Source organism: Dendrobates tinctorius, unplaced genomic scaffold, assembly GCF_039654945.1.
Source record: "Dendrobates tinctorius isolate UK_male_01 unplaced genomic scaffold, ASM3965494v1 ptg000183l, whole genome shotgun sequence".
NCBI lineage: Eukaryota > Metazoa > Chordata > Amphibia > Anura > Dendrobatidae > Dendrobates > Dendrobates tinctorius.
The window spans coordinates 5,647,245-5,670,957 of NW_027361850.1; the positions used below are offsets into that span (position 1 = coordinate 5,647,245).

The 23,713-nt window shown below is 44.4% G+C and overlaps 1 protein-coding gene across 1 annotated transcript in view; it reads right to left on the bottom strand.

Moving 5' to 3' along the window:
• Nucleotides 1–21,100, bottom strand: part of PTP4A2 (protein tyrosine phosphatase 4A2) — a 47,503-nt gene extending 26,403 nt beyond the window's left edge. Inside the window, exon 1 of the mRNA XM_073551952.1 lies at nucleotides 20,874–21,100. The gene's annotated coding sequence lies outside the window, so the exon portion shown is untranslated. The remainder of the gene's footprint in view (nucleotides 1–20,873) is intronic.
• Nucleotides 21,101–23,713: the final 2,613 nt, after the last annotated feature.

Here is a 23,713-nt window from a genome sequence, read left to right on the forward strand (position 1 = left end):
TGTCTCGCAATGGCACTTCAAGCTCCTATTCTTCCTGATCTGTTGCTGCCTTAGGCTCTCTCAGCATCTCATCTTTTGGTGCCATTTTTCTGATGTATTCCTGCATACTCTATTTCATCGGTCATGGTGGCTTGGATGCTTATGAAGCCCCAACCACCCACCTTTCTGTTGGTATACAATCTTTGGATGCTAGACTTGGGGTGGAGACCTCCATGCATTGTGAGCTTTCGTGTCTGCAGCTTCCATCTCTTCTTTTGGCCATCACACTATGCTAGCAGGGTATGTATTGATGGCGCAGAATTTAGTCTTCCCATTGAGCTGGCTCTTCAGGACCTGTCTTACCCTTTGGTGGTATTTAGATGTTGCCGCTTTCCTTGCATCCTCCTCATGGTTACCGTATCCCTGTAGGACGCAGAGGTACTTGTAGCATGTCTGCACATCTGCTATGTGCCCTGCTGGTAATTCCACTCCATCAGTCTTGACTTGCCTCTATTACCAATTGGCTGCATTTCTCCAGTCCGAAGATCATCCCGATGTCTTCACTATAGATCCTGGTCAGGTGGATCAGTGAATTGAGGTCTCGTTTGTTTTTTGCAAATAGCTTGATGTCATCCATGTAGAGGTGGTGGCTGATGGTGCTTCCACTCTTGAACTCGTATCCATAGCCACACTCTAATTATTTGACTGAGGGGGTTCAAGCCTATGCAGAACAGCAATTTGAACCGTGCACCACCTTGGTATATGCCGCATTTGATGGTCATTTGTGCTAGTGGTCTTGAGTTGACTTCCAATGTTGTTCTCCATAGGTTCTTAAGTTTCCTGTTGACATTGTAAAGAGCCAAGCATTCACAGATCCATGTGTGTAGCATTGAGTCATAGGCTTTCCTGTAATCAATCCAGGCTGTGCCGAGATTGGTCTGTCTGCATCTTGAGCAACTGCTCTATCTACGAGGAGCTGGTGCTTAGAACCTCTGGTGTCGGCCCCAGTGCCTTTCTGAGCTGGATTCATGTATTGGCTCATATGGTTCTGTAGCTTGGTGGCTATGATGCCTGACAGGAGTTTCCGTGTTGTTGCAAGGCAGGTTATTGGGTGGTAGTTGGATGGAAATGTTCCTTTGTGAGGATTCTACATGATTAGCACTGTTCTACCTTGTGTTAAGCCAGTCTGGGTGGTGGCCTGCTCCTAACAGTTGGTTCATCTGCTTTGCAATGCGTTCGCGTTCATGTACTGCTGTTAATTTCTTTAGCCAGTAGATGTGGATCATGTCTGGCCAGGTGCTGTCCTGCTCTTTATGTTCTTGACCCGCTGTTGGATGTGTGCTTCTGTAATGGTGACTGGTTCTTGCTCTAGGTGGTTGCTGTGTTTCTTTCTCAGATCATGCAGCCACATTGCACTGGTGTTTTTTTTCTCCTTCCCCCATATGTTCCTCCAGTATTGTTCAGTCTCTATTGGTGGAGTTGCTGCCTTTGTGCTGTTACTCTGTAGTTGGGAGTACACCTTGGAAGGTTCTTTGGAGAACAGGACATTTATCTTCTTGGCCTCAGCTTCACTAATGTATCTCCCTAGTCTTACAGCGAGTGCCGTGAGCCTTAGTTTAGCAGTCTCTAGGGCTCCAGTTGGAGTCAGGCCTATGTACGTGTCAAGCTTGGTCTTGACACGTCTTATTCTTGATCTTTACACCCTTCTGTATTTCTGTTAGTTGACCGACATCCCTTCGTGTCACCTTGATCTTTGTCTCCATCTTCTTTTCCAAGGGGGGCACGTACTTCTGTTCTTGCTAGTTGAATGCTGAGGCAGTAATATAGATCAGTTTATTAGTTTGAGTTATGATGGCAGTAGGTATTGATGCAAGGGCTCTACTGGAATCTTCTAGCATACTGTCTGGTGGTGTTTCTTTGCAGAGCCTTGGCAGTCGCTCTCTGGTATTGATGGTATTTAATTTACCAAGATCTTCTGCATCAGATCAGCTGCAGAATTGGATCAGGATCTTCATGGGGTTGCACATGTTGTTCTTCCAGGTCTTCATGTGGTGTGGTTCTGCAATGCAGTTGATCCATCTCAAGTTGTGATAATAGCTTTCTCTTTAGGAAACTGAAACATTGGGTGACTAGTTGTTTCTCAGTCAGCGGACATGCAGGTCTTGTATCCATCCAGACTTTCCTCTCTTGTTTGGTCTACTGTTACAGTAGCATTTCATCAGATCCAGGTTCTCTTGCCTTCTCCATGTATGGGTTGTTCCAGTAGCTCATTTATCATCAGAATGATAAAGTGATTGATTAATGCGTCCTCAACATCTGACGTGGTCCCTGTTAATCCGGGCAACGTTCGAGCCGTGTTAGTAGTCTTGCCGAAGGATCACTAGTGTTAGGCGTCGGATTCCTGCAGCGACACAACAGGAATATCCAGAGCCTCACATGCTGCTCTGCAGCAAGCCATTCCTGAGGCTAAGTCCCTCTGCCGCTCCACTGAGCATGCTCATGAGACGATCTCCCATTGGAGGTCGGGAGTCACGTGCTCAGGTCCTTCTCCAGATCTGATTGGTCCATCTCAGATCTGGAAGGTCCCGGGCAGCACACGGCTATAAAAGGCCATGCGCTAGTATAGACTTTACTTGCTAGATGTGTGAATGGTGATGGATGTAGGATTCTGGTGACCGACTTATTACGATTCCCCTCCCTCTGATATTACGCATGTGGATAGGGAACTAGAGAGTCAGCGCCAGCCAGTGGCAAGCCATAGGCCACTGTGCAAACCGCACCTCTACACTAGCGTCCGATTGTGTCACGTCACTATCGTATAGCGGCTGTGTTTGCCGCTAAGCGCTGCAGTCAGCAGCACTTACCGCACGCACGGTAGGTCTAGACGGACACTGACCTCAGCCATGGGCCGTGTCCTGTGACCGGATACCGCACGTGCAATTTAGCTGTGACCTGTGAGTCTAACAGGCTCGGCGTTTATGTTACAGCGCCTCTGTGAGTTAACAGAGCCCGCTCAGCGCACATCGGGTGGCGTTTAACCCGTGCGCGTAATATCGCCACATAGCACGTCTGCCATTACTCAGCAGCAGTGTTAACACCTTCTGCACGGTGGACTCCAAGCGGCAAACGCACTTTATTATTTATTTAGTGCGTTCCACCGTTCCTAACTAGTGCTATATTATTTGCAACAGCTGGGATTTGAACCCCAGTCTCCCACATTGGTGGTTGTGCACTTTAACCGCCACGCTATAACAGCCACCTAAGGTAGGTATTATAGTGTTAGGAGCCTTGGTATCTAATTTATTTTAACTTTTTATTTTTCACAGGGCAGAGGATCCCCAAATCCAGGTGTGAAACTTGTTGCATCATTCCCAAGACGACTCACGGCTGTACTAGCTCAAAAGGGTGCTTCTACTCAATACTGAGTAGAATAGTGAGTTTCAACACCCTCATCATCTCACTGTCCAATAACCCGAAACGTCTCTTTGACACTTTTCATTCTCTACTCAATCCAAGAGTACAGGCCCCAACCACGGAGCTCCGAGCTGACGATCTGGCCAATTACTTCAAAGAAAAAATTGACCAGATCCGACAGGAAATTATCTCCAAATCCCCTCATACCATGCACTGTCCTCCCTCCCCCACTGCATCTAACTCACTCTCTGATTTTGAACCAGTCACAGAAGAAGAAGTAAGCAGGCTCCTTGTATCTTCTCGCCCAACTACTTGCACCAGTGACCCATTTCCGTCACATCTCCTCCAGTCCCTTTCCCCTGCTGTCACCCCTCACCTAACTAAAATATTTAACCTCTCTCTCTCTTCTGGTATTTTTCCCTCCTCATTTAAGCATGCCATCATACATCCACTACTTAAAAAACCATCCCTCGACCAAAACTGTGCCGCTAACTATAGACCTGTCTCTAATCTTCCCTTCATCTCTAAACTCCTGGAACGCCTGGTCCACTCCCGTCTTATCCGCTATCTCTCAGAAAACTCTGTTCTCGACCCTCTCCAATCCGGTTTCCGCTCTTTACACTCCACTGAAACTGCCCTCACTAAAGTCTCTAATGATCTGCTAACAGCTAAATCAAATGGTCATTACTCCATGCTAATTCTCTTGGATCTCTCTGCAGCATTCGACACTGTGGATCATCAGCTCCTCCTCACTATGCTCTGTTCCGTTGGCCTCAAGGACACCGTTCTCTCCTGGTTCTCCTCCTATCTCTCCAACGCTCCTTTACTGTTTCTTTTGCCGGTTCCTCCTCCTCTCACCTTCCCCTTACTGTTGGGGTTCCTCAAGGATCGGTTCTAGGCCCCCTCCTCTTCTCCTTGTACACTGCCCCTATTGGTCAAACAATCAGTAGATTTGGTTTCCATTACCATCTCTATGCTGATGACACCCAATTATACGCTTCTTCTCCTGACATCACGCCAGCCTTTCTAGAAAACACTGGCGATTGTCTAAACGCTGTGTCTAATATCATGTCCTCACTATATCTGAAACTGAACCTGTCAAAGACTGAACTCCTTGTGTTTCCTCCCGCTACTAATGTACCTACACCCGACATTGCCATTTCCGTCTGTGGTTCCACTATTACTCCCCAGCAACATGCCCGCTGTCTTGGGGTCATACTTGATTCCGAGCTTTCCTTTGCCCCCCACATTCGATCACTGGCTCGCTCTTGTCATCTGCACCTCAAAAACATTTCTAGAATTCGACCTTTTCTTACTTTTGACTCCGCAAAAACTCTTACTGTTTCTCTTATTCATTCTCGTCTCGACTATTGTAACTCTCTTCTAATCGGTCTCCCTCTTACAAAACTCTCCCCTCTCCAATCTGTCTTGAATGCTGCAGCCAGGATCATATTCCTCACCAATCGTTACACCGATGCCTCTACCTTGTGCCAGTCATTACACTGGCTACCCATCCACTCCAGAATTCAGTATAAACTTATTACCCTCACCCACAAAGCCCTCCATGGCTCAGCACCACCCTACATCTCCTCCCTTGTTTCAGTATACCACCCTACCCGCGCCCTCCGTTCTGCTGATGACCTGAGGTTAGTATCCTCAATAGTCAGAACCTCCCACTCCCGTCTCCAAGACTTTACACGTGCCGCGCCAATTCTTTGGAATGCACTTCCCAGGTCAATACGATTAGTCCCCAATCCCCACAATTTTAAGCGTGTCCTGAAAACGCATTTATTCAGACTGGCCTATCGCCTCAACACATTAACCTAACCTATCCCTGTGTGGCAGAGCCAAAAGTTTTACCATAACCAGGTTCCCAGCATCATGTTCCCACATGCTTTATGCATCCATTAGCCCTCTGTGTCTGTACTGTTACACACTTAACATTATGGCTGGTCCATACAATCAGGGCAACTGTTACCACCCACCTTTTGTGTCTACCTCTTTCCTCATAGACTGTAAGCTTGCGAGCAGGGCCCTCACTCCTCTTGGTATTTGTTATAATCTACTGTATGTGATTATTGTTATGCTGTAATGTCTATTGTCTGTACAAATCCCCTCTGAAATGTAAAGTGCTGCGGAATACACTCACTGGCCACTTTATTAGGTACACCATGCTAGTAACGGGTTGGACCCCCTTTTGCCTTCAGAACTGCCTCAATTCTTCGTGGCAGAGATTCAACAAGGTGCTGGAAGCATTCCTCAGAGATTTTGGACCATATTGACATGATGGCATCACACAGTTGGCGCAGATTTGTCGGCTACACATCCCTGATGCGAATCTCCCGTTCCACCACATCCCAAAGATGCTCTATTGGATTGAGATCTGGTGACTGAGGAGGCCATTTGAGTACAGTAAACTCATTGTCATGTTCAAGAAACCAATCTGAGATGATTCGAGCTTTATGACATGGCGCATTATCCTGCTGAAAGTAGCCATCAGATGTTGGGTACATTGTGGTCATAAAGGGATGGACATGGTCAGCAACAATACTCAGGTAGGCTGTGGCGTTGCAACGATGCTCAATTGGTACCAAGGGGCCCAAAGAGTGCCCAGAAAAAATTCCCCACACCATGACACCACCACCACCAGCCTGAACCGTTGATACAAGGCAGGATGGATCCATGCTTTCATGTTGTTTACGCCAAATTCTGACCCTACCATCCGAATGTCGCAGCAGAAATCGAGACTCATCAGACCAGGCAACGTTTTTCCAATCTTCTACTGTCCAATTTCGATGAGCTTGTGCAAATTGTAGCCTCAGTTTCCTGTTCTTAGCTGAGAGGAGTGGTACCCAGTGTGGTCTTCTGCTGCTGTAGCCCATCTGCCTCAAAGTTCGACGCACTGTGCGTTCAGAGATGCTCTTCTGCCTACCTTGGTTGTAACGGGTGGCAATTTGAGTCACTGTTGCCTTTCTATCAGCTCGAACCAGTCTGCCCATTCTCCTCTGACCTCTGGCATCAACATGGCATTTCCGGCCACAGAACTGCCGCTCACTGGATTTTTTTTCTTTTTCGGACCATTCTCTGTAAACCCTAGAGATGGTTGTGCGTGAAAATCCCAGTAGATCAGCAGTTTCTGAAATTCTCAGACCAGCCCTTCTGGCACCAACAATCATGCCACGTTCAAAGGCACTCAAATCACCTTTCTTCCCCATACTGATGCTCGGTTTGAACTGCAGGAGATTGTCTTGACCATGTCTACATGCCTAAATGCACTGAGTTGCCGCCATGTGATTGGCTGATTAGAAATTAAGTCTTAACACACAGTTGGACAGGTGTACCTAATAAAGTGGCCAGTGAGTGTATGTCGGCGCTATAAAAATAAAATTTATTATTATTATTATTATACTGAGCAAAGGGTCTGACCACTTCTGACCAAGTGATGATATTTCAGTTTTTATTTTGTAATAAATTTAGAAAAAATTTCTACATCTGCTTTTTTTTTTTTTCCAGTCAAGATGGGGTGCAGGGGGGGGGGGGGGGGGGAGAAGAAGAAGAAGAAAAAAAAAAAAAAAAAAAAAGGATTCACACACGTTTCAGAAGGCCATGTCTGCACCTCTGTTTTTGGATCTCCATCTAACATGGTTCCAAAATGACTCCCGCGTACATGATTAGCCCCCGAGTCTCATGGAACGTGTTACTTTTTCGGAGATCTTAACATAAGGTCCCTGAACACAAACAAGCACGTTCATCTGTTTTGAGAAGCTCAAAAGGGGAATAGAAAGAAATTTGAGAGCTCACTTAGCAAAGGAGCTTGAAAAGCAAGAGTGGCTAGCAGGGTGTGTGGCAGACATTTTTCACATCCGTACTTTATACGAGCCATATGCTGCAGATTGTCCCAGTGAGCGAGCTTGCTCTGTGACCCCAAAATATTGGCTAAGACACACATCCTCTTGCAATCTCCCTCCAGCTGCTTTGCAAGGCTAACCCTTCTACACAACAAAGAAAATGGATGTGATGCACACAGACTTTCATTAGAGGTGGAAAAGGTGAGCTCAGTGGGAAATTTCAAGACATAATGTAAAGTCGACAGGCAGCTGTGTGATGCTTCACAGAAGAAACATGGTAGTCGCCACTCACAGCAGATTTTCGGCATTCAGAAATATACAGAGACGACTGCCCAGCATACAGAGCCAAGGACAGAAAATTCCATTTACCGTTTTACAATGTAAGTGCTTCCAACCTGCAGGGTTTATTCTGTGTGCGGAAATTCAATGAGTGTAAATTGTTTTCTGCAGATAAAATGATCAGTCTCTAGGGAAGAAATAAAGCATTAACCAGACTGCCCCAGAGGAAGCATCAGTGACAGTGAAGATGGGATAAGACCGGTACAGCACGGTGTCATCAAATGTCTAATGTGCATCACTAAACAATCAGAACATACTTAGAGCCTTAAAAGCATCTGTCATCAATATGTTGCTCCTCTAGATATGGAAAAAAAAAAAAAAAAAAAAAAAAAAAGTGATATCTTCCTCTATTTCAAGGGTATTTAATTTCAAAGGATAAAGGGGGTTTTCTGACAATGGAAAAAATTGCATTTCTTAAATATTTTAGAAAAATACCACTTCTTAAATGTCTTTGGCAAATCACTTGCTTTGTTTAGGGCGGTAATAAGTAGTGTAGATTAATATGATCATCATCTTATTAAAATGACAGAAACCTGCACTAGAATACTTGGACAGGTCAGGCATTGCTGCTGTGACCTGGAGACTGTCAGGCCACCTCCAGGTCACAGCTGCAGAGATTCCCACTGCACAGATTGAGGGAGGCCAGCTATAGAACATGACCTGTGCATGTTCTCCACAACCATATGAATGTACTATAGCACAGCTGGGAAGAAAAGTGTGGCCAAAATCTGGCCCTCCACTTAGAAGAGCTAAAAAGTTACATTCTATGACTAAGGGCTTCGGCCAGAAACACACATCAGAATGGGCACGGTTATGCAATTGTCTGGACATCCCTTTTGTTAAACATGTGAAATAAAGATACATTATTTATACGGCCATGTGGATCCTTTTCTGGTCAATTTTCTATGGTGGTCAGCAGTATTAGAACCATGATGCGTTAACAAGTAACGCTACATTTACCACACAGTGTGGTTTTTCCCAATTTTTCTTTTGTGTTTCTTCTAGATCCATAAGTAGTAAGGCCTCTTCCTAGTTTTCCCAAATTCCAAACCAGTTACTTTGTTTGTTACACTTCTGATTATCAGCCTTGCCTTCTCATTGTCAAGAGCTTTGTTGAAAACACATTAATAATGTACTTAACAGTTCTGACTCCAGTTTCGCCAATTTCAGCTTCATCCAGGGCGAGCCTGCATTATTTATACCAATAATCTGTGTCCATACCAAATGATTAAAATAGAAACAAAAATATATTCAAAGTTGCAATGTCATTACACAACCAATTTTTACTCAAAATAAAGCAATTTTTTTTTTTGCAGCTTTTTAAAATAGCATGACCTCATCAATGCCATCATAAAGCTATGCCAATGGTCTCAGTTTTTACTGTCAGGGAACAGTTCGCATTCATAATCACAATGCAAGATGGAGTGGACAATGTAACACTTGAGTAGTACGGTGTGACTGCATAAAACCCTACCTGCCAAACCAATCAAGCAGGAAGCAGAAAGTGTTTTGGCAGGATTTCAACAATTGAAACACTTGCTGTAACTCTTACATTTATTTTTGGCCTCTAATATTACACATACATATACACACACACACACACACACACACACACACACACTTCCCTACAAAGATTTCTGCCCATAACAAGCATTGCTCCTCTATAAAGAAGCCTCATTCCATAGCCAATTTGCATGGACCAATGCATATGGTTAACACGATTGTTCTGTCCCCATTCAACATGCAAGCTGGCAGATGCACTCCGTTAACACAGCAAGGCGCGCCCCGCTGACTAACGATTGGCTTGCATAAGCCCTCCAATCAGCTAACGTCCAAGCGTTTGGTTTGTTCTTCGGTTGATTAGCGGCGTATTTACTATAATTGATCATTCTTATGAATGCCCATTTGTCAAATACATCTGTGTAAAGGGGCCTTAAAGTGTAATCACGTTATCAGGAAAACATCCGTATAAGCCTCTAGCTCCTCCATAGACCTTTAAGAGCACTAACAGCCATTTCCTCTCTCAGTAAAGAGGAAGTCTATATTCACATGAACACAGACGATCAGTAAATTGAGAATGAAAAATCAGTCCAGGAGGAGAAAGAATAAGATCTCTGATAACAAAAAAACCTTTTCTAGTGTGTACAGTCATGGCCAAAAGTTTTGAGAATGACACAAATATTAATTTTTACAAAGTCTACTGCTTCATTTTTTCTAATGGCAATTTGCATATACTCCAGAATGTTATAAAGAGTGATCAGCTTAACAGCAATTACTTGCAAAGTCAATATTTGCCTAGAAAATGAACTTTATCCCCCAAAACACATTTCAACATCATTGCAGCCCTGCCTTAAAAGGACCAGCTAACATCGTTTCAGTGATTGCTCCATTAACACAGGTGTTGGTGTTGATGAGGACAGGGCTGGAGATCAATCTGTCATGATTACGTAAGAATGACACCACTGGACACTTTAAAAGGAGGCTGGTGCTGGGCATCATTGTTTCTCTTCTGTTAACCATGGTTATCTCTAAAGAAACACGTGCAGTTATCATTGCACTGCACAAAAATGGCCTAACAGGGAAGAGTATCGCAGCTAGAAAGATTGCACCTCAGTCAACAATCTATCGCATCATCAAGAACTTCAAGGAGAGAGGTTCCCTTGTTGCCAAAAAGGCTCCAGGGCGCCCAAGAAAGACCAGCAAGCACCAGGACCGTCTCTTAAAAGTGTTTCAGCTGCGGGATCGGGCTACCAGCAGTGCAGGGCTTGCTCAGGAATGGCAGCAGGCAGGTGTGAGTGCATCTGCACGCGCTGTGAGGCGGAGACTCTTGGAGCAAGGTCTGGTCTCAAGGAGGGCAGCAACGAAGCCACTTCTCTCCAGGAAAAACATCATGGACAGACTGATATTCTGCAAGAGGTACAGGGAGTGGACTGCTGAGGACTGGGGTAAAGTCATTTTCTCTGATGAATCCCCTTTTCGATTGTTTAGGACATCTGGAAAACGGCTTATTCGGAGAAGACCAGGTGAGCGCTACCACCAGTCTTGTCTCATGCCAACTGTCAAGCATCCTGAAACCATTCATGTGTGGGGTTGCTTCTCAGCCAAGGGAATGGGCTCTCTCTCAGTCTTGCCTAAAAACACAGCCATGAATAAAGAATGGTACCAGAATGTCCTCCAAGAGCAACTTCTCCCAACCGTCCAAGAGCAGTTTGGCGATCAACAATGCCTTTTTCAACATGATGGAGCACCTTGCCATAAAGCAAAGGTGATAACTAAATGGCTCAGGGAACAAAACAGAGATTTTGGGACCATGGCCTGGAAACTCCCCAGATCTTAATCCCATTGAGAACTTGTGGTCAATCAAGAGACGTGTGGACAAACAAAAACCTTCAAATTCAGACAAAATAAAAGCATTGATTTTGCAAGAATGGACTGCTATCAGTCAGGATTTGATCCAGAAGTTGATTGAGAGCATGCCAGGGAGAATTGCTGAGGTCCTGAAGAAGGGTCAACACTGCAAATATTGACTTGCTGCATTAACTCATTCTGTCAATATAACCTTTTGCTACGCATAATATGATTGCAATTATATTTCTGTGTGTGATAAAAACATATGACAAACACACATAAAAACCAGGAGGCCAGCAGATCATGTGAAAATATAATATTTGTGTCATTCTCAAAACTTTTGGCCATGACTGTACTGTTGATTTACAGGGGTGGGGGTAAAAAGTTGTTACTCTAATTTGCACCTTTTTCACTCCCTTCTTGGATTAACGCATACAGAATTAGCATTTGGCTTATCACAGAAAGGAAAACATTGGCAGACAGCTTTGTCACCTCCATATCGCAGCAACAGTTGGAGTAGTCAACTTATGCACACTGGACAAATTAATGAGGTATTTAAGGCTGGCTGCAGACGAATGCATGAGAATTCTGGAAGTTTCATCTGAATGAAGCGTGTGATAATTTTATAATTTTCATCCATTTATTTTTTTATGGTCATCTGAGATCAGTTTTCATACAAGTACATTAAAAAAGGTACATCATCAAATACAGCTTTACTAGGTTTATAACAAATGTAGCCATAAATATCAGATGCCATCTTCTGCACTTCCATACATGAAAAGTGCCCCCATGGAGCCAAGAAGCGTACCCCTGGCTTCAGAGGAAAAATGATGTGCATGAAGGAAGCCGCGTGCATGCGTGATGTGTGCAGAGAGGTGGCAATGATGCTGGCTCTTGCAAATCATGTTATTAGGCCTACAGGCCTCAAAAGACTCACTGTCACTTCCTAACAGACTAGTGGTCTGAACATGTGCATACTAAAGGCCCCTTTAAATTTAGTGATGCACCAGCGATCCCGACAATGATACGACCCGGTCAGGATCGCTGGTGCATCGCTAAATGGTTGCTAGTGAGCTGCCACACAGGCAGATCTCACAGCGATCGTTACTTACCTTTCAGATGCGGCGATCCTGACGTCCTCCCGCCCGCGTCCATGTGCCGCTCGTCGGCGCCACAGGAAGCGGCCAACGAGAAATGGAGCCGCGCAATCAACGACAGACAGCGGGGGAGCCGGTCGGAGGTAAGTATCACACATAGCGATATCGCTGCTGCGTCACCAAATCGGTGATGCTTTAGCGATATTGCTATGTGTAAAACCCCCCTTTAGAGTAGCCATCTCCATACATAACTAACAAAGTTGCACTCTGTAGTGCAATAGCATGTAAACATGAAACCTAAATTGCATTACTGCTATAGAAAATACGAAAATGGCCACATGCGTTGTGGCTGGCGAACAGCCGCGAGACATGCAGGTGTGGGGACTCGAACATATTATTTGTGCACACCGAAGACACTGTTAGCACACGAGCGTGCTCGGATAACATCTTATTTGCGAATGTTCACTCATCAAGATAGAAATAATGTGAATTAATAAGCCTATTGAAGACAGTTTCTCTTTACTGTATGCCAGGCTAAAGCAAATGCTCTGAATACCAGCCAAAGGGAGAAAAAAAAAAAAAAAAAAAAAGTGTATAGAGCCTAAAAATATTTCCCTTAAACTTTATTATTAAGGATTAAAAATGTAAAATACGTATAAAATTCAGAGATGCAATGGTGGACCACCTGCTGTGTTCTGAAACTAAATGTAGACCGACAAGGAATAGTATAGTGTACAGTAAAATACCAATTGTAGATATTTTGGCTTGTGAGGTAGCGTTTGCATATATTTGCATAGTGCAAAAATTATTCCCTAAATAATGATATTGGTTTCATAGTGATAATCAGATAGCTTACATTTTTTGCAAACTGATGTAATGTTTGGATCTGATATCCCTTATGTTTGTCTAGTACAAAAATGCTACCTTGTTTAACTGAACCAACAGTGCTGGTTGCTTAAAGGGAATCTGTCCCTCCTTTTTTGAGAAATCATATAATGATATCATTCAATTGTGTGTCACATAAGGATTCTGTTAGTACTTTTGCTTCCCCCTGACCCCGCACCTTTCATGCATAAATACCTTTTTTATATCGGTTCAGATGTATGTAAACTGCCACGGTCCGGTCCGATGGGCGGGGCTTATTCGCCTGCTCCCCCCCTCCCTGTCTTGCTCTACACAAGAAGAAATGCGTAGAGCAAGACAAGGAGGGGGGAGCAGTTGAATAAGCCCCGCCCAGTGGACGGACCGTGGCAGTTTACATACATCTGAACCGATATAAAAAAGGTATTTATGCATGAAAGGTGCGGGGTCAGGGGGAAGCAAAAGTACTAAGAGAATCCTTATGTGACTCACAATTGAATGATATTATATGATATCTCAAAAAAAGGGGGGACAGATTCCCTTTAAATGATAATCAACCGGCAATAAATAACTTACATGTTGTGCAGACTGGAGTAATTTGTGGTCCTGGCTCCCCCGACATATGTTTCACACTTTTGCTTCATCAGAGGGCGTACGTCAAGGCACCAGTACCACAAATTACTCCTGTAAAATTTTTTGCACTAGGCAAATAAGTATAAGAAACATCAGGTCCAAACATTACATCAGTTTGCAAAAAATGTAAGCTATCCGGATCATTACGCAACCAGTATCATTATTTCATGCAATTTTTTTGCTAATGAGGTAGCGTACACCTACAATAGTTATTTTAATATACACTATATTATTCCTTGTCAGTCAGCATGTAGTTATATAACACAGCAGGTGGTTGTCCTTTGCATCTGTTGTATTTTACATGCATTTTAAAAAAAAATGTTTAAATCCTTATTAAACTTTAGGGGAAAAAAAAAACAAAAAAAAACAACTTAAGGCTATACACCTTTTTTCTTTGGATGGTATTCATGGCTTAGGCGTGTCTTCAATAGTCATTTGCACACGCTCTATATGTTGGTAGTCCTCTCTAACAGAAATGAAGCATATGTAACACTTCCTACTAATTGTAACAAACGTATACACTACAATAATATGACTTCCAAAGCACAAAAGGCAAAGTAGAAACCGAGGGCCTGAAAAGGAAGTGGTGTTTCCGAAGCAAATTACAACACTAAATTTCACACTGATAAAGGCGGCTACAAAAAAAAAAGGTGTCCTGAATATTGTACCAACAACCACGAGGCCTGCGTAATCTACACCGCCACAGATGATACTGAAGGAGATTAAGTAAGGCTGAGAATTAGCACTGAGGAACAAAGTCCGAGACAAATCACGAGCACGGCTGGCCTCCATAGAAGACAACCCACGCTCTGTAGTCCTCTTAGGTCATTTCATCACAACCTGACCTGAAGTCACTGGGGTGATGGGTAACAGTTGCAGGCAACTTTCTGCCTATTACACACATCCAGCAGATTAGTATGACGTATGTCCTTGTAAATCAGAAAGATCCACAATGTCACCGAATTATAAATATCTTCCATTCACAAAAAGCCTACAGTGCTTTTGTCATCTTTGATGTAAGGGCAAGGCTCGGAAACAGCAGTAAATAAACATTAAAACTAATGCGCATGTTCATTTCTATGTAACAAACGACTAGCCATTTATATTTTCAGACGTCTCAGTTTCTTTTAACCGCTCCACATTTAGAATGACGCAAAGTAGTTAAAAGAAGTGACCTGACCATTCATAATTTCTGCTTGTAAGACGCTCACCATTATACCTACAAGTAAAGCCAGCATTTCATAGAATCGTAGAGTTGGAAGGGACCTCCTGGGCCATCTGGTCCAACCCCCTGCTCAAAGCAGGATTCGCTAAATCATCCCAGTCAGATGTCTGTCCAGCCTCTGTTTGAAGACTTCCATTGAAGTAGAACTCACCACTTCTCGTGGCAGCCTGTTCCACTCATTGATCACTCTGTCAAAAAGTTTTTTCTAATATCTAATCTGTGTCTTCTCCCATTCAGTTTCATCCCATTGCTTCTAGTCTTTCCTTGTGCAAATGAGAATAAAGTTGATCCTTCTACAATGTGACAGCCCTTTAGATATTTGTAGACAGCTATTAAGTCTCCTCTCATTCTTCTCTTTTGCAAACTAAACAATCCCAAATCCTGCAACCTTTCCTCATAAGACAGGGTTTGCAGACCGGTCACCATTCTGGTCGCTCTTTTCTGAACTTGCTCCAGTTTGTTGATGTCTTTTTTAAAATGTAGGATGGAATCTCCAGCGCTGGACTTCAGTTAAAAATACATCATTTATTGTAAATTCTTAAAATAGAACAGAAAAAAGTATGGATAAGGACATACAGGCAGATGGGGTCATTTTTTTAAAATGTGGCGCCCAAAACTGGACACAGTATTCCAGATGAGGTCTGACCAAAGAGGAGTAGAGGGAAATAATGACTTCACGTGATCTAGACTGTATGCTTCTGTTAATACATCCTAGAATTGCATTTGCCTTTTTTGCTGCTGCATCACACTGTTGACTCATATTCAGTCTGTGATCTATTAGTATACCCAAGTCTTTTTCACATGTGCTGTTGCTTAGGCCTATTCCTCCCATTCTGGATATGCTTTTTTCATTTTTATTGCCCAGATGTAGTACTTTGCATTTTTCCCTTTTAAAAACCATTCTGTTAGTTGCTGCCCACTGCTCCAGTTTATTTATATCTTTTTGAATCCTCTCTCCTCTAGTATTAGCTATCCCTCCTAGCTTTGTGTCATCAGCAAATTTCATCAGTTTACCCTCAATTCCTTCATCTAAATCGTTGATAAAGATGTTGAACAATACCGGGCCCAGGACAGAGCCCTGTGGTACCCCACTTGAGACATTCTTCCAACTGGATGTGCAGCCATTTACGACCACTCTTTGGGTCTGATCACTAAGCCAGTTATGAATCCATCTAACAGTTGCCTTGTCCATTCCATACTTAGTCATTTTTTCAGTTAGGATTGTATGAGATACTTTGTCAAATGCTTTGCTGAAGTCAAGATATACTATATCTACAGCATTTCCTTGATCCACCCAATCAGTGATTCCGTCATAGAAGGAAATTAAGTTAGTCTTTCATGACTTATTAGTTACAAACCCATGCTGACTCTGTTTAATCACTTCATTCTTATTCAGGTACTGACATACATGTTGTTTAATAATTTGTTCAAAGATCTTTCCTGGTATAGAAGTCAGACTCACCGGCCTATAATTGCCTGGGTCCACCTTCTTCCCCTTTTTGAAGATAGGAACAACATTTGCTCTTCTCCAGTCTTCTGGGACTTCTGTTCTCTAAGAATTTTCAAAGATTATGGAGTGGGGTTCAAAAATTTCTTCTGCTATCTCCTTCAGTACTCTGGGGTGTAATTCATCTGGACCTGGAGACTTGAATTCATTTAGGTTAGCTAAGTGTTTCCTCACTATCTTTCTGTTTATAGATATCCTGGATTCTTCTATTCCCTTAATAGGACAGTGAAGAACAGTTGATGTTACATTTCCTTTCGGAGAGAAAACAGATGCAAAATAGGAATTTAAAAGTTCGGCCTTCTCAACATCCTGTCTTACCATTTCATCATTTTCATCCTGTAAAAATCCTATAGCATCTTTGACTTTTCTTTTACTTTTGACATATCCCCAAAATCCTTTATTATTGCTTTTGACATCTCTTGCAAGCCTCAATTCATTGTCAGCTTTAGTTAATCTGATTTGTGCCCTGCAGGTTCTGCAGACAGCATTATATTCTTCTTTAGATATGCCTCCCTCTTTCCATTTTATAAACATTTTTTTCTTCCTTTTTAGCATGTGCTTAAGTTCTGTGTTCATCCATCCTGGCTTCCTTAAATGCTTCCTATTCTTCCCTCTTTTCGGAATTGTTAACAATTGTGCTTTGAGAATTTCATTTTTCAAGATTTCCCATCCTTCCTGGACATTTTTGTCTTTAAGGATATCCAGCCATTGGATCCCTCCAAATCTCTTTCTGAATCCCTTAAAATCTGCCTTTCTGAAATCTAACCTTGACGTCTGGAGAGTTTTCTAGATGCAAAACTCAATGTGCCCTTAAAGAGGCCCAGAAGTTAGGTGTTCATTTTAGTGCACAGCTACCTGCCAAAAAAACAAAACAAATGGTAGTGTGCATGCTCTGTCCGCAGCAAAACTAGCGAGAGACGCAATCCAGGCCAAGCTAATCATTCAGACAGTCATGTATATGTATACAACTTTTCTAGTTGGCACTGCTTACCCCTACTCCAAATTTGAAGATCCCCTGCTGCCCAGGGATGAGGTGTCCAAACAGTGTATGGCAGCGGCATCTCTTCAGAGAATGCACACTAGTTTTCCATGACAGCAACATACAAGAGTGCGCTGCCTTCTTGTGTAGTGAGGAGTGCACAAAGTTATCACTGCGCAGGGCGAGCATGTGCCTGTCCTGTAGCTCCACCAGTGCTACTCACTTACACTGGACACATTGGCAGTGTTTAAAGGGAAGTGTAGTTTCTGGAAAAATGGCAGATGGTCACATGATCTGAAGCGCTGGCCATCTGACAATATAAAGGGGTACAAAAACGCTAGTGTGCCAATGTACAAAGGAAATAATATTAGAAGGCTGAATTTTTAATATATGCTTGCATATGCAATTTAAAAAATACTGGGCCACATGGACAACCCCTTTAATATTTACTGAACTTAAAGTCTTCAGATTCTTCGAACACGACATGACTCGTCCTTGACACTACCTGCCTCTTGTCAGTTTCTATAGGACTTGAATGATGAGTAAAACCACACTAAGTCATGTCAGGGACAAAGCAGTAAGATCACAGGGCAAAGAAGACACCGAGTCACACAGTGGGTGCAGAAGGTCAGTGTGTTCTCAGGTACAACCTGAATCACTTAGCAGGGCACAGCCGGTTTCCTGTGGGTGGTGCGGAGGGAGCAGCTGTGCTCCAGGCTGGGAGAGAGCTGGAATTCTGGCTCAACCAGCCACAGTATAGAAAGTCATTGTTTGACAGTCCAAGGGCTACATTAGTGTGACCTGTCAACACAAGGGGTTCTCTCTCTGGAAGTCGTGTGACAAGAGATCACTATGCCAGCACACATTGCCTCTACGGAACATAGTCTCTTGCCACAACAGAGTTAATTACGTGTGCTGCTAGACGATAATGATAGCGTTGGCCCCTAAGGAAGAAATACACAAGCCGGTGACTCAGGATCCATACAGAGTACAAACAAAGCTCACATGACAACTGCATGCCACAACGTAGCCTGCCAACACAATGCGCAATTAATAGACGGCACAGTACACAGCTCTGTTCACTTCCATGCCCTGGGAACCGACAGAAGAAAAAGCCCCAAAACTCTCCACCTTTTCTCTCCACTGTCCTATTCTAGGCAATCAAAGGCACTTTCTGTATTCAGTCGCAGGCCTTGAAGAAATACAACAGAGCACAATATGTAGACGCATGCCCACTGAAACTGGACATTGGCAATAAAAATCGCCTAAAAAAAAAAAATAGCGTATCCCTGATCAAACTGGTTGGAGCACACGTGCCTCCCAAAATGAAGAATGTGCGCTGCAAGGAGCAGGCGGAAAATGCTAACAAACATGTGCAGATATAGTGAATAAGGGCACAACACTTTCTTGGAGAGGAAAAAGGGGCCATGTTAGTTTTTATAAGCGTGCCCTACGGTTTTTCCATCTTTTCGCACCATGCCCTACCAGGCTATTGCACTACTGTGAAATGCCATATGGCTTTCTAATCAATGACTATATCGTCCACGGGTAATGCAAATATCCCAAAAGATGAGCGCTGCCAAGAGTGACAATTGCGAATGTCAGCACTGACTGGACAGTGTCAAAGTGTAGGGTCTCTGTCAATCCATCCATACGGTTCCAAAAGGAATAACGGGGATGTGGGACGCTTAAAAGCTTTAGCACTTACATCATGGATACTTTTAAAAGGTAACTGTCAGCAGATTCATGCTCTCCAAACATGATACTATTTAAGATCTAGCTGGGGACCATGGCCACAGACGAGACTAGACAGGTGCTGCCTTGGCCCACTCTTTCCAGTACTGCTAGAGGTAATTGACAGGTTTCTCCCACTGTACATGAAAGGGAAAGACCTGTCAATCACATTTAGTGGGAAGACCCAGAATATTTCACAGTAATATATACCTGGCTACAACCATGCTGCTAAGCTCAGATCCTGCCTGTGATTTGAGCAGCATGAATCAGTTGACAGGTTCCCTTTAATATGGAATGTTAGAAGAATTGGTCATCTATAATAAAGAATTAGATTAAAGGGGTTAAATAAGGCTTTTTTTGTTTTAAAGTTTTGATGTCTATAGGAAAGATAAAATCAGAATTAGGCCTCTTTCACACATCAGTTTTTTTCCTCAGTTAAAATCCGATAAAATGGCGGACAACGGATCCATTCGGCACCGGGCCGTTGTTTTAACGGATCCGTCGAAGGAAGAATTTTAAAGGAAAGAGAGAAAGAGAAAGAAAGAGGATCCAGGCGCCTGAAAAAACGTTGCGTTTTTCGTCCAGACATGTCGGCGGACGCCAAAATCCGCAAAACAACGGATCCAACGGATGGCCATCCGTCAAGATCCGCCGGTAATGCATCTCAATGGGGAAAAAAAAAACAGATCCGCCAAGCAAAATGGTGGATCCGTTTTTTTTTTTTCAAAACGACAGATCTTCACTGTCTTGAAAAAAAACTGATGTGTGAAACAGGCCTTAGGCTTGCTACACACGGCATTCGTGTCCACTGTTGGGCAAACATGGTCAGGAGCCACACGCCCGACAGGTTACAGTCAGGAGGGATGCCGAGGACTCCGTCAGTCATAGGGACCCACTAGAAAATATAATATATATATACTGCATGGTGTACATTTCTTTACAGAAACCCTCTTTATAGGAAAGAGCAGTTTGCTATATAGCAACTCAAACTGTATGCAGATTACCTGCCAGATGGGAGTCAAAGAGCACAAATCCTGGATCTGTCTGATGAATGGGAACACATCCGAAGAAGCAGCCCTTGATGTAGACAGTAGGTTAAGTATATAGACAGAGTGTGCACCTGACCTTACCCCCTCCAGAGAGACGTCACAGCACACACACCTGTCGGCTCCCGAGACGTGAAGGTTACACAGCGAGGCTCCCAGCACTAGGCCGCTCCTGTCCAATCAACTGGATTATAACTAATGTACAGTAATCGCTGAGCAATTCCCGTCATCTGCCACAGGAAGCGGCTGGACTCTCCTAGGCCAGCAGTGCACCAGGGGCCTACCGGGCACAGAGTACGGCAAACGTGCCCAGAGACGAGGGGTCTGGAGAAGCCACTAACAGTCTGCTCCTGTACACACCGTAGATCAGGGGTGCCACGGTGTGGGGCGACAACCACATGGACAGAGAAGGGCTTGTCTGACAGGTGGGCAGCCACACACCGGAGGAGGGAGGACTGGCAAGTACTAATGGTGCCCTGTGTGACGGCTCTGGATTATGGGGAGTGAAGGGTCCTGAAAGGAGAATTCGTACCTCTTTATGGCCCACACCTCAGATGTGGCCCCAGAAGGGAATATGGTTTTGTTCGGTAGGACAATGTGGCCCCTGCTGCAGCTATAGGGGCACTGACAGATTCCTATGGCCTAGAGATGGAGCCAGTGACCCCCACCTGCCCCTCCGGGTCACCGCCGGCAGGGCTCACGTGTGGGGTGACACCACGCTCCGGCACAGGCCGTACACGGAGGTGCACACAGCCCCACAGGCGGGCGGCACTCCGGCCTTCAGGCACACACGTGAGCCCAGACCGGGCGTCACCACACCGGCCCGCGCGGACCAGGGCCAATCCCGCAGGCAGGGTACTCACAGGCGAGCTGTTCATTGACGTCCGGCTATCAGTCAGGCCGCTAGCGCTCCAATCTCCCACTGCTCTCCTGACGGTTCCGGCCGCTATGACACCTCTGACACAACGCAGTAATTCGCTCCGCCCATAAACCGGGTTAAACCAACCGAAAGCCAGGAAGAGGGGGCGTCAAGGCGCCTCTCAATTGGCAGCGTAGAGAGGAGGCAGCGCTGGACTTATTTCCACCCTCTCTTTACAGCCAATGATCTCTGTAGATTTTGGGCGAGATGAGTGGGCGGTGTTAATCAGGAAAAGGAGAAGGTGGCCTTCAGCCAATCAGCAGCAGCCGCAGCAACTAAGCGAGTCAGGTGCCACAGCGTGAGAGCGAAGCGCGAAGGTGACAACCAATAGTAGGCGCGAGCCATATGACGTTGGCGCCCTGATCACGTGATCGAGCTGTGACCGATACCGCTTCACGACAGTGACGTCATTTCCTATCCCTGCTCAATGACTTTATTGTGTGAGCCTCTTTTTCCGTCTGTCGGTCGTCACGTGGCGGCCACTGGAACTTCTGACAGCACGGACCTGTCCGTATGACGCCCTCCAGGGCTGGAGCGGTGTGTGAAGTACGGTGGGAGAAAGGAGCTGACGTCCCCAGCAGGGACATGGCCACACGCCGCATGGTGTCCGGAGGGGGCTCCCAGGGGGGTGCTGGACGTTATGTACTAATGGGAGGGAGGGGAGGAAAGCTGTGAGGTCCACTCCAGCTCTTATTGGGGAATTAGTAACACAAAGGTGACTGAGGCATCATGTATAAAGTAAGTACACCGCTGCCTGCGTCACCGTATTAAGAGCGAAGGGCTCGGTCTGCTAATACAGGGGGCAATAGACTGGTGGCCCCCACTAATGGGGACTGGGCAGCAGAGACGGAACAAGTAAGGGTATGTGCACACGCTGCAGATTAACCTGTGGAATTATCTGCACAGGTGCGTTTTTGCCACCAAATTTGTATGCGTTTTTGTAAGCTAAATAAAGATATGTTTAACAAAAAAAAAAATTTGTGATGTCATTTCTGTCCAACCTCCTCTTTTACATTTGTCCAACTCACACTCCATTACACACAGATAAATAAAATGGTACATAAATAGTTAAAGACACACACAAAATCTTCACGCAATATCTTTAATTTAAAAAAAAAAATGGCGTGGGCTCCCGTGCAATTTTCTGCGCCAGAGGGGGAATGCCGGTGCCAATATTTCTAGCCTGGGAAGGGGTTAAAGGCCATGGACCTATGAATATCAGCCCACAGCTAGCCTTTACTAGCTAATAAATAGGGGGACCCCCTATAATTTATAGCCAGAAAGGCAACGCAGATATCAGGCGGGCTGATATTAATAGCCTAGGAAGGGGCCATGGATATTGGCACCCCCCCGGCTAAAAATACCAGCACCCAGCCACCCTAGAAATGGCGCATCTATATGATGCGCCAATTCTGGCACTTGGCCGCTCTCTTCCCACTGCTGTGTAGCGGTGGCATATGGGGTAATAAGGGGTTAATGTCACCTTGCTATTGTAAGGTGACATTAAGCCCGGTTAATAATGGAGAGGCGTCAATCCATTATTAATCTTATAGTTTGAAAGGGTTAAAAAAACAAGAATAAAGTATTTAAATTAAATAAAACACGACACTTTTTCATATTTTTATTGCACGCCTATATCCATGCGACACCCTGTAAGAAAAATAATAAGCCAACCGTATTCCCTGTCCGATGCAGTCCAATTAATAAGGAGTTTCCCACGAAGATCGGGTGATGTCACTGCTCTATAGGGCCTCCCAGGGATGAACTGACAGGAGATAATCCTGCAGTGCATCACTGAAGAGGTTACCCGAGTTCAGGGTCTCACTTTCCGGCAATGCTGCGTAGGAATTTTCTCACATTGCGTGGCCGGGTGAGAGAATGAACTGAAGTGACCTCTCTACCGGCAGCGGCGGAGAGATATACATCGCGGAGGATTACCTCCGCTGTCAGTTCATTGCGGGGCCCCTGTAGAGCACTGACATCACCCGATGTCAGTGCTCTACACCGGAGATCATCGTGGGACACTCGTTAATAACTGGTCTACGGCGGAAAGGTAAGTATAGGTTGTTTTTTTTATTAAAGGAGACGAGGGCGTCGGGGACTAGGTGATTGGTAAGTATGTACTCTATGTTATGTGTTGTATGTTCTGTATGTTTTTTTCTTTACTACTGATCACAGCCATTGTCTGATGGGACTACTTTCCCATCATCTGCCATGCTGTCACTGTGAGCATTCATTGCCAGATGGGAGCAGTAGTCTCATCAAACAATGGCTGCTTACACAGACATGTACACAGGGACAAACACATACACGCACACAGTCACCGCCCACACACTTCCCTCCTCCCAATCCGCAGATCTTTTTTTAGACTCTGCCAGTCAATAGGTGTAGAAACGCTGCAGATCCGCACAAAGAATTGACATGCTGCAGAAAATAAAACGCAAATCCGCACCTTTTTTTCCACAGCAATTTTTTTTTCCATAGGCTAAGATTGTTTTAATACACACTTGTGGATTTATTGCGAATCCGCAGCTGAAAATTTAATACATGGTCAGAGCAAGAGGAGAACATGGAGCTACATGGGAAAGGGTCAGGAATGACGAACAAAAGAAAGGTCAAGGTGTTAAAGTGAACCTGTCAGCAGTTTTGGCAGATATAAGTTACGGCCATCACCTTTCAGGGCTGATATACAGCACTCTATAACACTGTACAGTACAGACCAAAAGTTTGGACACACCTTATTCAAAGAGTTTTCTTTATTTTCATGACTATGAAAATTGTAGA